Consider the following 13,756-nt stretch of genomic DNA (forward strand, 5'->3'; position numbering starts at 1 on the left):
TCCTCTCATTTAGCTGATGTGTAGGCTATTAAAAATGCTAGGGTTATAACCACTATAGGTTTTTCACTATCCATGTATATTTCTGTAGTTATGTTCAATACTACCTTCATTTCCCTCTCAAATCCAAGAGTGTTATTACAAAGAACATATCTTTTTCCCATTCTCAAAAGTATCAAGACTAATAAAAGACCATCACACAGTAGATTCCTACAGTCTCACAGTAATAGTTAACAACCTATTCTTGAAAACGTGTAACAAGTCATGTTGCTGCATAAAAATATATACATGAGGTATTAACATGCAAACAGAACAACCTTGAGGTCTCTTTGCAGATGAAATTCTGTGGAGCGCTAAACATATTTTTTTTCTTAAATTTCTATAGTTTGGTTCATTGCTAACTCCACTTCAGACCATGCATGGACCAGGAGAGGTTTTGTAGTTTATCTGGTTGGTTTAATGGCTTAGTAGAAGTAGCTCTTGCGTCTTGGGTGAAAACTACATTAACCACACAAATAAGAGAGTGCTAGATTTTGAATTTAATGCTTGTGCAAAAGACCATGTCTGAAGTAGAATTAGCATTCCTCTCCCCACCCCTATATCCAGTGATGAGCTGCCAAAATCTTAACAACCGGTTCCCTATAAAAAGTTCTGATTTAAGGGATGTGCCACAGTATGTATTTTTTGTACCTTTTTCCATAAGAAGTGGCAATGCATTGAGTCATTGGGAGTCACACTTAACAACAACAAAAATAAAAAACATTTTTACATGTTTATTACAATAGAAACAAAGTATTGCTTTCTTAAATGAATTTAAAATACATTTGAAAAGAAGAAAATATAAAGAAGAGATGTATGAGTAAGCAAATGATAATATTTAAGAATGAAATGCCTATTATTCTTGTATTTTAAAATATTACATGTGAACTACTTAAGTTATTAAAAATAAAAAGTGTAATATATTCATGTTGAAGTATACAATGCAACAAGCAATATTTTAAAGAATATTTAAGTACATTATTTATTACTAATTAGGTAGTAATTTCCAAATGGCTTCTTGATCTTCTCCGTAATCTTTGGTGTTGGATACACAAACTCTGGTATCTAATGCGGATCGATGACTTCTCATCCATGCTTTAACATATGGCATTGGATTCCAGGAACTTAGTGGTTTTCCCAACAAATTGATGGTCATAAAGCTTGAGATATGTGTAATTGTTAAATTCGCCCTTTTATCACTACAAATAATATTCATCAACGAAAAAGCTTTCTGCTTCTGCAGAACAAATTGCAATTGTGTTCATAATTTGCTTTGCTTTCCTTATTGTTTCCGGATCAGGAAGATGTTTTGATTGAATGTTATTCTCTACATAGTCACAAAAATCATTTAAATCGACTACAAATTTTATGAATTTGTTTAATTCATGCACTTTTTCTTGTCCTGATTTCCAAGGTAACCTGACTTCTTCAATATTCCATGAAGTGGGATCCATAACATTGAATAATTCAACTATTTTAGGTGTATTACTAGAATGACCTAAATTATCTTCTTTACATTTAATGTGATTTTCGTTTAATAATCTTGCCTTCATTTTTTCAATAATACACTCTATTACTTTGTCTCGTGGCAGTGATTTAAACCTTACATTATCTTCAAACTCTATGCAGTCAAAAGCATCACTTTCTATCATTTCATTAATTTTATTTTCATGTATACCAAAACTTTTAATTGTATGAAAAAACCAATCGTTCGTTTGATTAGCTTATCTGCCTTTGTTAAACTCAATTGTCTCACTTGCAGTGCATTTGATAATAATGCAAGTTCATCCAAAATGTCAATCATTAATGCCAAGTCTTTTAAAAATTCTTTGTTTTTCAATCTTTTTTCCATGCCAGAAAATTTCTTATTTTTTGAAAAATAAATATAAAGAGCTGGATAAGCTCTCCAGACCGCTTTGACAGCTCTAAGGCTACAAGAAGCCCATTGTGGACCAAAAACACGGCCTATTTTGATTATTTCAATATATAGTTCTTCAGAAACTTGTTTAAGTTCAAACTGACTTTTATTTGATTGATGAAAAATTGCATAAATCTTGTCCAAAAAAATCTTGAAATGGCTTATTTCATTGATATCATTTATAGCATCATCTAAAGCCAGTTGTAGCCAATGATTCAAACAATGCCAAATTCTAATGTTTGGAAAATCTTGAATGAGTCTTGTAGCAACTCCAGATTTATGTCCAAGCACATTTATGTCCAAGCTTGCGCCATCAGAACAAAATCCGATTAAATTTTTCTTTAAATATTCTGTGTCAAATCCTGTATCGGTTAACATATTTCTCAAAGCATTGTAAATATTTTCTGCTTTTGTTGATTCTAATTCCACTAAATTGAGAAAAATTGTTGGTGAAGAATCTTGTAATTCACATTTTATAAGAATTACAAGCACAGTTTTACTTGAAATTGTAGACGCTTCATCAATAATAATACACATCTTTGAATTGTTTTCAATGATTTTACTAAAAATTTGTTTTCTTATTAATTCAGCAATATGCTCTACGATTCTGATGGCCGAAAATCAAGAATGTAGGCAGTTCCCTAAATCGGTTTCATTCTTAATTTGTAGCTCTACTTCATCCTCCATGTCTGACATTGGTCGGTTTCTTTTTACTAAGCTGTAAACTATGTTGAAAATTTTGCTGGTTATTGCAATATTTTTTTCAGTAACTTTATCAATCACTGTAGTGAGAGGTTCTTTTTTAGATTCATTTAAAATATTTATAACTCTCAAATGAGAGCTTGATTCGAAATGTTCCTTCATTTTGTTTCTTAATGAAGGTTGCTGAACTTTTTTCATCAGTTCCAGATGCTTTAATAGTACACTTTTGCCATTCCGAAGAAATGTGTAAAGATTTTCCTCCAAGGACCCCCAAATGTGACATATTTGCAAAGTGGGAACAGCCAAGTTTTTTGCCTTCAATTATCAAGCCATTATATTTCTTTAAAAAATATTGTGCCTGCTCAGAAGTCCAACAATCGGGTACTACATTTTCACAATCATGTAAATCCTCTTCCATTGCGGACACATTTTCAGATGATTCAACATTTAAGATATTTTCATCACCAAAATTATTGTCATTGGCGTTTTCAGCATTTAAATCCTTATTTTCACTACTAGAACTACTGACTAATGATTTTGTCATTTTAGTGGAAAACCAGTCACGAATGCTTTTCTGGCGTTTCATTATGAAGGGTAAATAATATTGAATAGAAAACTTTAATCTTCGAATAACAGTCCAGTTAGTATTACACACCGAAATATCACACGCAATTTACTAGAAACAAACAGACCGACTATGACTCGCTGGTCGTGTTGAATTGTATCGAAAACAGTTGAGCAAGTGCACAAACGAGGCAAGTGCAACCAGGAATAATAAACGAGACGTTCATCTTGCGTCAGGACGAACTTGGATGTGACCGAGTCGCAGCCTGTGACATTACATGCGCACGCGCATAGCAACATAAGTCTGGAACTATCTGTTGTAGAAACGGCTCTTTAACTGCTAGCATTCTGCATCCCTTTGCATTTGAAGTTTATTTTGTACACCGTATTACAAGTCTTCATTAATTTAAGGTTTCCCGTTCCAGTTATAAATTTTACATTTACCTGAGCCCCCCACGGAACCCCAGAATGACAGCGGGCTAAGCGGGGCTGATGGCCGGGACCCTGTCTGGCAAGGGGCCGGCGGCCGGAACCCCAGTCCGGCGGCGGTCTGAGCAGGGTGGCAAGGGGCTGGCGGCCAGAACCCCAGTCCGGCGGTGGGCTGAGCAGGGTGGCAAGGGGCCGGCGGCCAGGACCCCAGCTGGCAGGAGCCGGCGGCCAGAACTCCAGTCCAGCGGCGGGCTGAGCGGGGTGGTGGACAGAACCCCAGACTGGCAGCGGCCCACCTGCTGCCGGTCTGGGGTTCTGGCCGCCAGCTCCTGCCAGCCAGGGTCCTGGCCACCGGCCCCGCTCAGTTCTGTTCACCCAGGCAGGCAGCGGGCTGAGAGGGGCCAATGGCTGGGACCCCAGCTGGCAAGGGGCCAGCGGCCAGAACTCCAGTCCGGTGGCGGGCTGAGTGGGGTGGCGGACAGAACCCCAGACCGGCAGCGGCTCACCCACCGCCGGTCTGGGGTTCCGGCCGCTGGCTCCTACCAGCCAGGGTCCTGGCCACCGGCACCGCTCAGTTCTGTTCACCCAGGCAGGCAGTGGGCTGAGTGGGGCCAGTGGACCCCGGCTGGCAGCAGCGTGCCAGTAAAAATCAGCTCGCCTGCCACCTTTGGCAGGCGTGCCGCAGGTTGCCGACCCCTGCCCTATTATTTTCTACACCATTTTATAAGATTAAGATTATTCGTTTTAAGATCATTTTATAACATTTGTTTTCCTAACAATTTTTAACATCCGGTTCTAAAACTGCTTCAAAATTTAGCAACCGGTTCCCGGGAACCGGTGCGAACCGGCTCCAGCTCACCACTGCCTATATCCACATCGGGGTATTCGTGACATGTTTACTAGAAATTTCAAGCTTTGTGCAGAAAAATCTTTTTTGCTCTTTAGAGTAAATATGCAGACTAAGAACACCAAAGGCCAACTTCTGTGCTGAATTTAGTACTCAGATGTGTGTGACACTATTTTGTGTGCAAATCACACTTCTTGCTACTTTGTCAGCCAAAGTGATGTTTTTTTTTTATTATAATAAGTGCAATGCTTCAAAGCATTATGGATATCTCTTTTGGTGACTGACATTGCATGATGAAAAATGATCATCTAGTCAGGTCAATCAGATATAGGGGTAACAGAAGCTTTCCCTCTTATACCAAAGCTGCTTTGCCTCTGTCTTGTTGACCTCCACACGACCTCATGGAGATGCGATAGTCCTGTTTAGCTGAATGCAAGTTGAAAGATTCGTCTCATTACTTATGCTTTAAATGTAGGGTAATTTCTTTTTGAAATCTGTGTGTGCAGGATTCAGATTTAGAAGTTTTTTTTTTTGACAATTGCAGAGTTAATTTTCATTTTATGCTAAGTATTTTTTTAGTAGAAGTTTGCTATCCAGTGGATTTCTGAAGAATATGTTTTATATGCAGAGATGAGTCTAGCTAGCTACTGTATAACATTACCCCCTTTCATTCCCCTTCACTATTTGATGCCTGCCTATCACTGGGCCCTTTCCAAAGAAGAAACAGTACAGTGTTCTCTGATTCTGCTCTAATTACACCTTTGTACTCCATCCATATCTATCCACAGTATAACTAAATTTGTGCATCTTTATGAACCTCAATATTCTTTTAAGTTTAATTCGGTTTATGGGCTACTCTTTGTGTCTTGTCCATATTACTTTGCAGAGATGTAAATATGCAATATTTGCCTTTGACATAATGGCAGTTCTTCCTGTGCTGCATTTACTATGTATGATTTTGGTAGTCTAGAAATAATTTAATCTCTAGAGCATTTCATTTAGAAAGAAGGATGGAATAAGGGGAATTGTTTAATGAACAGGTGAATTACACTGTGCAAGATTCACCTTTACCCGTTAAGAGAGATAGTAGCTGGGTTTATTCCATGATAGCTCTTTGTATTTTTAAAGTGAGCTTATTTGGAATCACTCAGCATGACTGTTGAAGCTTTTCTCTTGTTGTGATATTCCGATCAAGTGGTTCTGGATGTGGCTTCTTTAGGGTCTCATTCATACGACGGCATATCATTTGGGGTCCTCTACAAATCATGCATTATTGTTTCTGGGCAATATTGGAGATATGAGTTGAAAACAGCATGGAGAATTAACTCTGTCTTTCCTTGCCCCCTCACTCCAAAGGGGATGAAAATGCTGCCTCCATATTGGTCTCAATTCCTGACAACGAAGACTAGCAAAATGATTGAAATTTGGTACCCATGTGGTACCATGTTATGTTGCCACTGTCTGCCCAAGTCTTGTGCTAGCTTTTTACATACAGGCTTTTTGTGGTGTCATGTCAAGCTGGAAGGAATGAAGAAGAGGGTGCAGTATCAAGAGAAAGTTAAGTTAAAAGGGAAGTCAATTCAGAGAGATGTTTAGTGGTACCCCAGTTTGTCTCAACCAGCTTGTTTTGTGGTGATGGTGGGACCAAGGAAGAGCTTCCTATGCAAATATAACCAGAAAGCATAAAGTTCCATTTCTTAATTTAGAACAATCTTTCTTCTTATTTGCCATTATGTGCACAGCTACCTGGTGTCAAAATTTTAATGCATATGAATTGTTTGTGCAGGCTGAGGGAGCAGAATTGTCTCAAATTCAGAACTATTAATGCTGTTCACTTTACCATCTAGGGCATACTCATTTGATTTCAGAGGAGTACTGTTTGGTATTTGCAGGTAATCCTTGTATTTATTTCAGTCTCCATTTTGCCTAATGATTTTTGACATTTCTCCACTGACCAGTGTACACCTCTCTAAATGTTTTTCCCCAGAGCAAGGGAAACCTGCAGGCATCTTCAGGTTTAACTCTCTAATCCTGTACACTGTTTTCTAACAAGAATATTTGAAAATCCTCATACTTATGCAGCATGCCTGACAAACTAATCAGCTTTTCACACTCACTAATAAGACTTTCCCATTCACACTGCATTTTTATTCAAACTTCTCACCTGTTCACAGTGAAAGTCATTGCATTTTCTGCATTGTTCATTTCCAGTGAGCTAAATCACCAACAGCTACGGTCAGTCTTCTTTGAATCCAAAAAAAGCTTTGTTTGGATTTGGATGAACATGTATTAAATCAAAGAAAAATCATTCATCAAGTGCCTCTAAAAATTAGAAGCATTTTCTAAGAATGGATCTGTAAAGTGCTTTGCTTACTGGTATCATGTTGCTCAGCTTTTGTTAATGGAAGTTGTTAATGGCCATTATCTCACTGCGTAATTTTTTTTCTGATTCTAACACTGGAGATTCAAATTCTCCTAATCTGAACCTTTTTGCTTGACCTTTTGTCATTAATTTTTAATATTTTGACGTGCAATCACACTTCTTGGTTTTATCTAAGACTGGAAACCGAGATTCCAAAATGCACCAAAGGATTAATCCTGTGGTATTTCTGACCAGAAAGACAAAAATAATCTGCATCGACAAACTGAACTGAACACTTTGAATCATCTGAGATTAGAACATAAGAACATAAGAATGGCCCTACGGGGTCAGACCAAAAGTCCATCTAGCCCAGTATCCTGTCTTCCGACAGTGGCCAGTGCCAGGTGCCCCAGAGGGAATGAACAGAACAGGTAATCATCAAGTGATCCATCCCCTGTCGCTCATTCCCATATTCACTCATTGCTCATTCTTTTCAGTTTCAAAACTTTGTTTAATTCATTCTGATATTGAGCACTTGAACTTCAAAGTGGTAGTCTTAGTCTGTCCAAACACTTCCATCTCCCCCACCCCCCCAAATTGCTGTTTGCATGAGGCTGTTAAAGGTTTCACTCTATTTTGGAGCAAGAGAGAACTTGTCTATTACAGGCTTGTGATGTTAAAAGAAAATAATATAAAATATTTTTAATGAAAAGTTATTCCAAAAGAAAAAAAAATTAAAACATTCCATTCTGATAAGGTAGAAAATCTTTGTTTTGATTTTTTTTCCTCAGCAAAATTTCATTGAAATCAACATATTCATGCAGAATGTTTTTTGATTTTGAGAAATTGGCAGTTTCTGGCAAAATAAAGTTCAGTTGGAAAACTTTCAACTTGCTCTGCGTGGTTATTTGGTTCAGGTGGGTTGCCCTCTTTGTTTGGTGAATGTGATAAACTGCTATTTAAAGGATGTGACAATAAAGATGGTCCTAGGTCATATATATTGTATACCTGGTATCACTTCCATGCTGTTCTGTCCACTGAAAAGGTGGTTCATCCCTACAGCTTTGTTTAGAGTGTCCCAAAAAGAGGTGGGTCCAGTGAATAGAACAAAAATACCACCAGGTGGTAAGATTCATGTGAATGTATTGTGTTGGGAAATGCAAAAGAAAACAAACTATAATATGTTTTAATTAGGGTGAGTCTAGGGTGCAAAGTTCAGATCAGAACCTGGACTAGAATTGCCAGGTGCCTGGTTTTCAACCGGAAAGTCAGGTCGAAAAGGAGACCTGGCATTGTCCGGTCAGATGTACTGACTGAACACCAAAATCCCAGTTACCACGGGACTGGAAGGTGGGGCGCTAGGTCATTAACCTCAGCCGGGGCTGCCTTCTATCTGCAGGCAGGCTCCTTGTCAGGCCACAGTAACTCCCATGACTGCCCCAGAGTAGAGGGAGGCCAGCTAGTGCGGGGAGGGAGGTCGAGATGATCCAGCAAGTGACAGGGTGGGGCCTTGGGGGAAAAAGGCAGAGAAGGGCAGGGCCTGGAGGAAAAGAGGGGGCAGAGACAGGGCTTCGGGTGTCCAGTTACCAGCAATTAGAAAGGTGGCAACCCTAATCTGAACATTCCCCAAGTCTAGGGGTGTGTTTAGATCCAAAGTTTTTCGTTTGATCTCATCTAGGGGTAAACAAGGCCCAGGCATCAAACTGGGATCCGTATTCTGTGGCACTCAGGTGCAGAGATTGAAAATTCTGTAGCAGCATTATTGTAGGTTTGCAATGAATTAAATATGAAAATGAATTATACTGTGAGTATAGAAACCCCTGTGATATTTCTGAGATCTTAGTTTATATTATACAATTCCCCACTTTTTGTCAAGGCTGCAGATTACTGTATTTACAACTCAAAAGTGCATCAAATGGGTTATCGGGGAAGCTGCATGTTTTGGCAGCTGGATAGGGGACAGTTTGAGCTTTTGACCTCTGGCAGGCACCTCAGCTGAATGCTCCTGCTAATCAGCAATGCAATAGTTAAATGCTGACATTTTAAAGTATCTTTAGGAGAGTGGGTCAGTTCATAACTCCCAGCAGCTTTAGTTTTAGGTTGTCTCAGAAAGACAACACTGCATTGGTTTACACTTGATTCATGTTTCTGGGGTGATCTTCACAACCCTGAGGGCTGAAAAGATATTTTAAAATGAAATTATGGATTCTGGAGCACAATTCTGTGGCAAGGAGCAGATTCCATGACCACACATGCATAGAATAAACAGATGTACTATGCTCCCACCTTATTTCTGTCCCCAAATGTACACTTCTACCTCTCGCATGGAAGAGTGTCATATCACTGATTCTCTGGGTCAGATTCTTCCCTCTGGGTAGCACTGTTGACTTCAGATTAGGCTCCTGGGTGCAGCAGAATATAGTCCTTAGCACCATGGCACATCTAAATTGAAATGACCTTTGAAGCTGAAATCCTGACCTCACTGAAGTCAATGGGAATTTTGCTGTTGACTTCAGTGGAGCCTGGATTTTACCCCTAATCTCAAAATTTAATTTTAAAACAAAAATGAAATGAAATGAAGGAACAAAATAGTGACAGTTGCAACATGCATTCATCAGTTCTGGGAATAACTCCAGCAATAACATAATCATAGTCAGTATGTTGTGTGAGACAGAATAAGAGGAATTAGGAATAGTTCCTGATAGATGGAGACCTGGACAGCTGATCTGTGGTGTATACCTATCCATATTGATGAAATAAAGGATAAAGCTGACCAAAGTAAGACTGGGCTCTGGAAATGTGCCACCTCACATTAGATTGTACCTGGGCAAACAAAATAGCTTGCCCCAAGCATTTTGGAATATTCAGTGTCTCTAATTCAGCACTGGACTTGGTAACTTTAGCCTGAAGAGGAGAAGACTGTCTCAGTTCACAAATAACTTTGTGATTTTTCTATAAATCATCCAGGAGACAGAATGCTATTACAACACTATGTATTGTGCCAAACATCAAAATATGTATGCATCACTTCCACCTTAAACATCACAAATTATGAAAACTCACATGATAACAAGGATGCAGGAATCATATACTTAAAGACCAGAAGGCCTTGTCCTGATATTTTTTATATTCTTTCCTCCGTACATAGTATCATCTGGTACTCACACTTAGCTGATGAAAATTCTGTTCCTTCAGATGGAAGGACGTGATTCTGCAGAAACCCCCTCAGCTTAATCTTATTCACTGTCTTTCTAATATCATGCAGCTAGAAATGTTGAAAAGCTACCAGTGATGATCTCCCAGCCTCTACACCCTGTTTTAGTAAAACCCTTTTATTACACTTTTATTCCTTATCAGGGGAACAAAGTCAGAAAGCTAAAGCCAAGCTTCTTATATACTGGAAGAGTTCTCACTGGGATGAGCAAAAATTCCTCAGAGTTGCTAGTGGGAATGGGGTTTGAAGGGAAGGAGCCACAAAAGCGGAGAGAATACAAGTGGATAGATAATCCTAAAGTTGTGAAAATAATATTTTCATGTTGAAACTATTGTGGCCTTTAAGTCAACATCGAGAAAAAGATAAGATTGCTGGACTTTCTCACCTTGAAGGGCACTTTCAGGCAGGGGCGCTGGAACAGTTTGTTTAGTGGAGGTGCTGAGAGCCATTGAATCAATCTGTAAACCCTGTATATAATGGAAACCACTTCAAGACGATGGGTGCATCAGCACCATCAGCACCCCTAGCACCCCTAGTTCCACCACCTATGCTTTCAGGTGAAAACAACCTTCTTACAAAGCATGAAATATTAAACAAAACCTTTCATTTTCTCATCTCTTTCCTTCTTGTTTGTGTTCAAACATTTTACAGTTTCCTGAAAAAACTTATTCTTGGTGAAATATTTAATAGGCTGATGCAGTTAAGTGCTTTTCTGTATTTAAAAAAAATCAAAAAAATCTTTCTCCTATACAAATGGACTTTTAGCATTGACTCACTGTTATCCTTTAACTTGTGAGCTCTTCAGCACAATTTGGTTTACTGATGGCTAGCTCATTTTGATAAGGTGGCAGTGTGTTTCAGTACTTTGGGCACAGGACTGGGAGTCAGGAGACACAGGTGTTTATTATTTTTGACTCTGCCACTGATCTGCTTGGAGTGCTTGGACAAGTGAAATGAGTAGAATATGTAAATTTTTTTGTAACCTGCTTTGATATTCTGTGATGGAAAGTGCTATTATGTATTACCCGTCGTCCCCTCTGGCTCCTGATTGTTTGTTCCTTTTGTATGCTTAACCTCGCTATAAGCCTAGATTGAGAACTCTCTGGGGCAAAGACTGTCTTTTTACTGGAATGTTTGTAGCGTCCATCACAGTGAGATCCTGGACCTTGTATGGTGCCCCTAGGTACTAGTGCGGTACAAATAATGAATGTCATAGGAGTCTTTACTTCTTTATTAACTTTGATCTGTTGGATTGAGATACAGGCATAAGAATAAAAGAAGGAACAAGTTTAGGAATGGATTTATATTATAAGAAACCATAAATCAAAGGGTAAAGGATAAAGTGAAGCAATTATGAATGCAGGCTTTTCTGACAATTTATTTGGCTTTTTAAAATGTCAGATAAAATACAAATTAAAGTTGTTGACATTAAAAAAAATTGGACTTGGGGTATATAGTGGTAGTGGTAATATCTTGCGATTCTGTTTGGACTGCTTCAGGGGACACTAATAACCTCGTTGTGAATCTCTGGAGTTATGCATTTTGCATGACAGCAGAGAAGGCAGGGTTGACTGAGTTTTGTCTGGTATTACTCCTGAAGTAGCTCATTCTAAAGTTAAAGCTGATAATGCTTTGCCAGAAACCTCTGCATCATGCATCATGAAAACATACCTTTAGCAATAGACTCAAGGAGCTTAATTTGCTTATCTTCACAAAGAAAAGGTTAAGGGGTGACTTGATCACAGTCTGTAACCACTATATGTGGAACAAACAAATGATTTAAAAAAGCGCTCTTCAGTCTAGCAGGCATTGATATAACAAGATCCAGTGGTTGGAAGTTGAAGCCAAACAAATTCAGACTAGAAATAAGAGGCACATTTTTAACAATTTTCAGAGTAGCAGCCGTGTTAGTCTGTATTCACAAAAAGAAAAGGAGTACTAGTGGCACCTTAGAGACTAACCAATTTATTTGAGCATAAGCTTTCGATGCATCCGATGAAGTGAGCTGTAGCTCACGAAAGCTTATGCTCAAATAAATTGGTTAGTCTCTAAGGTGCCACTAGTATCCCTTTTCTTTTTGCGAATACAGACTAACACAGCTGCTACTCTGAAACCTGTCATTATGCAAGGCACTGCATTTAGCCGTATGGAGTGGAAATCTATCAACTTCATGAAAAAACTCGTACAGAGGAATGCATCCGATGAAGTGAGCTGTAGCTCACAAAAGCTTATGCTCAAATAAATTGGTTAATGTCTAAGGTGCCACTAGTCCTCCTTTTATTTTTAACAATGAGGGTAATCTGCCACTGGAACAGCTTACCAAGTGTTGTGGTGGATTCTCTGTCCCTGTCAAGTTTAAAATTAAGATAGGATGTTTTACTAAAGTATAGGCTCTGGTAGGAACAGGAATTAGTTTTCAGGGAAGCCTTATGGCCTGGTTTATACGGGGTCAGAGTAGATGACAAAGGTCTCTTCTGGCCTTCTAATTTATTACTGTTTTTTGTTTTTTTCCAAAATGAAATCTCATTGTGAACAGAATTTGGAAAATATAGATCCTTTAAAAAAAGTACTAAAATCTCCAAGGAAATTGCTTTGAATACAGAATGCAAAGTGGTGTCCACTTAGCGAATGCACTCTAGCTGAAAGTATTTTAGCTTAAACTACATAAAATAAAAAAGGTTGGCAAACTCTTAAAGCATAGACTTTACTTCAGGGCTTGATGTTAAATCCTTTGCTTCTGGGGATCTGCTGCTTGTTAGCTCTATGCTCCTGATTTTAAGTTGGTACTTTAAAAAAGGGGGAGAGAGAGGAAGATCCTGTAGGCATCTATTTGAGAGATGAAAGGTATGAAAGAGACTCACAAAGTTCCCATTGTTCTAGAAATCTGCTTTATTTCTTCCAGAGGCCTTGTAAAACCAAACTTTCTCCCTCTATGAAGTGTAATGTGGGGAGCAGGCAAGAGAAAGATAGAAAATCTTTATCTAGAGCTTTTTTTTTTTTTTTTTTTTGCATTATTTTCTGCTCCCTGTTTGACTTTGCTCTTAACGTTTGCTTTTGTTCCCAGTTCAGATTTCTGTCACAATTTCAGCCTCTTTGCTTCACATTAATTTACAGAAACATTTCAGTCTCTATTACCACACTGTTCTGTCTGCAGTATGATGTTACAGGAAACATTTTAGAAATCTTTTCTTTATATTCTATATATAGTCATTCATACACACAAAGATCTCAGCTTCAGTATTAATGTGTTGCTTTTGCATTTGTAAAAGCAAATGCTGTACAGGTAGGGTCTGATTCATCCTTCCCCTGTACCTGTACCCCACTGGAAAGGGTGGAATGAGGGGGTAGAATTCCTTTGGAAGATTGCATTTCAGCCTCCATACTTTCTCAAATTCTCCTTCAGAATTGAAACCCTCCATACTTGGCTTCAGCCAAGTTTGTGCAACATCGCTTCAGCCATTTTTAAATTAGAGGAGGAGGAATTATATAAATAAATATTTAAATCTGGTTGAAAAAAATGTCAACACAAGTTTTTCATTGGAAAATGTAGGTTTGTCAAAATTGAAACATTTTGTGGGAACATGTCAGTTTTGAATAAATTTTTGATAGAAAAGTGTTGAAACAAATCATTTTACTTTTTCTTTTCATTCTGAAAATATCAGTGATCATTTGTTTTGACCTATT

At 38.4% G+C, this 13,756-nt stretch overlaps 1 protein-coding gene and 1 pseudogene across 2 annotated transcripts in view; one reads left to right on the forward strand and one right to left on the reverse strand.

Annotated features, from left to right (window-relative positions):
* The window catches only part of RGS6 (regulator of G protein signaling 6), a 499,145-nt gene that overhangs the window by 53,619 nt on the left and 431,770 nt on the right, over positions 1–13,756 (forward strand). The gene's annotated exons all lie outside the window — the stretch shown is intronic.
* LOC141988373 (E3 SUMO-protein ligase KIAA1586-like) lies at positions 1,025–3,242 on the reverse strand (annotated as a pseudogene).

Source organism: Natator depressus, chromosome 6, assembly GCF_965152275.1.
Source record: "Natator depressus isolate rNatDep1 chromosome 6, rNatDep2.hap1, whole genome shotgun sequence".
In the NCBI taxonomy this organism is placed as follows: domain Eukaryota; kingdom Metazoa; phylum Chordata; order Testudines; family Cheloniidae; genus Natator; species Natator depressus.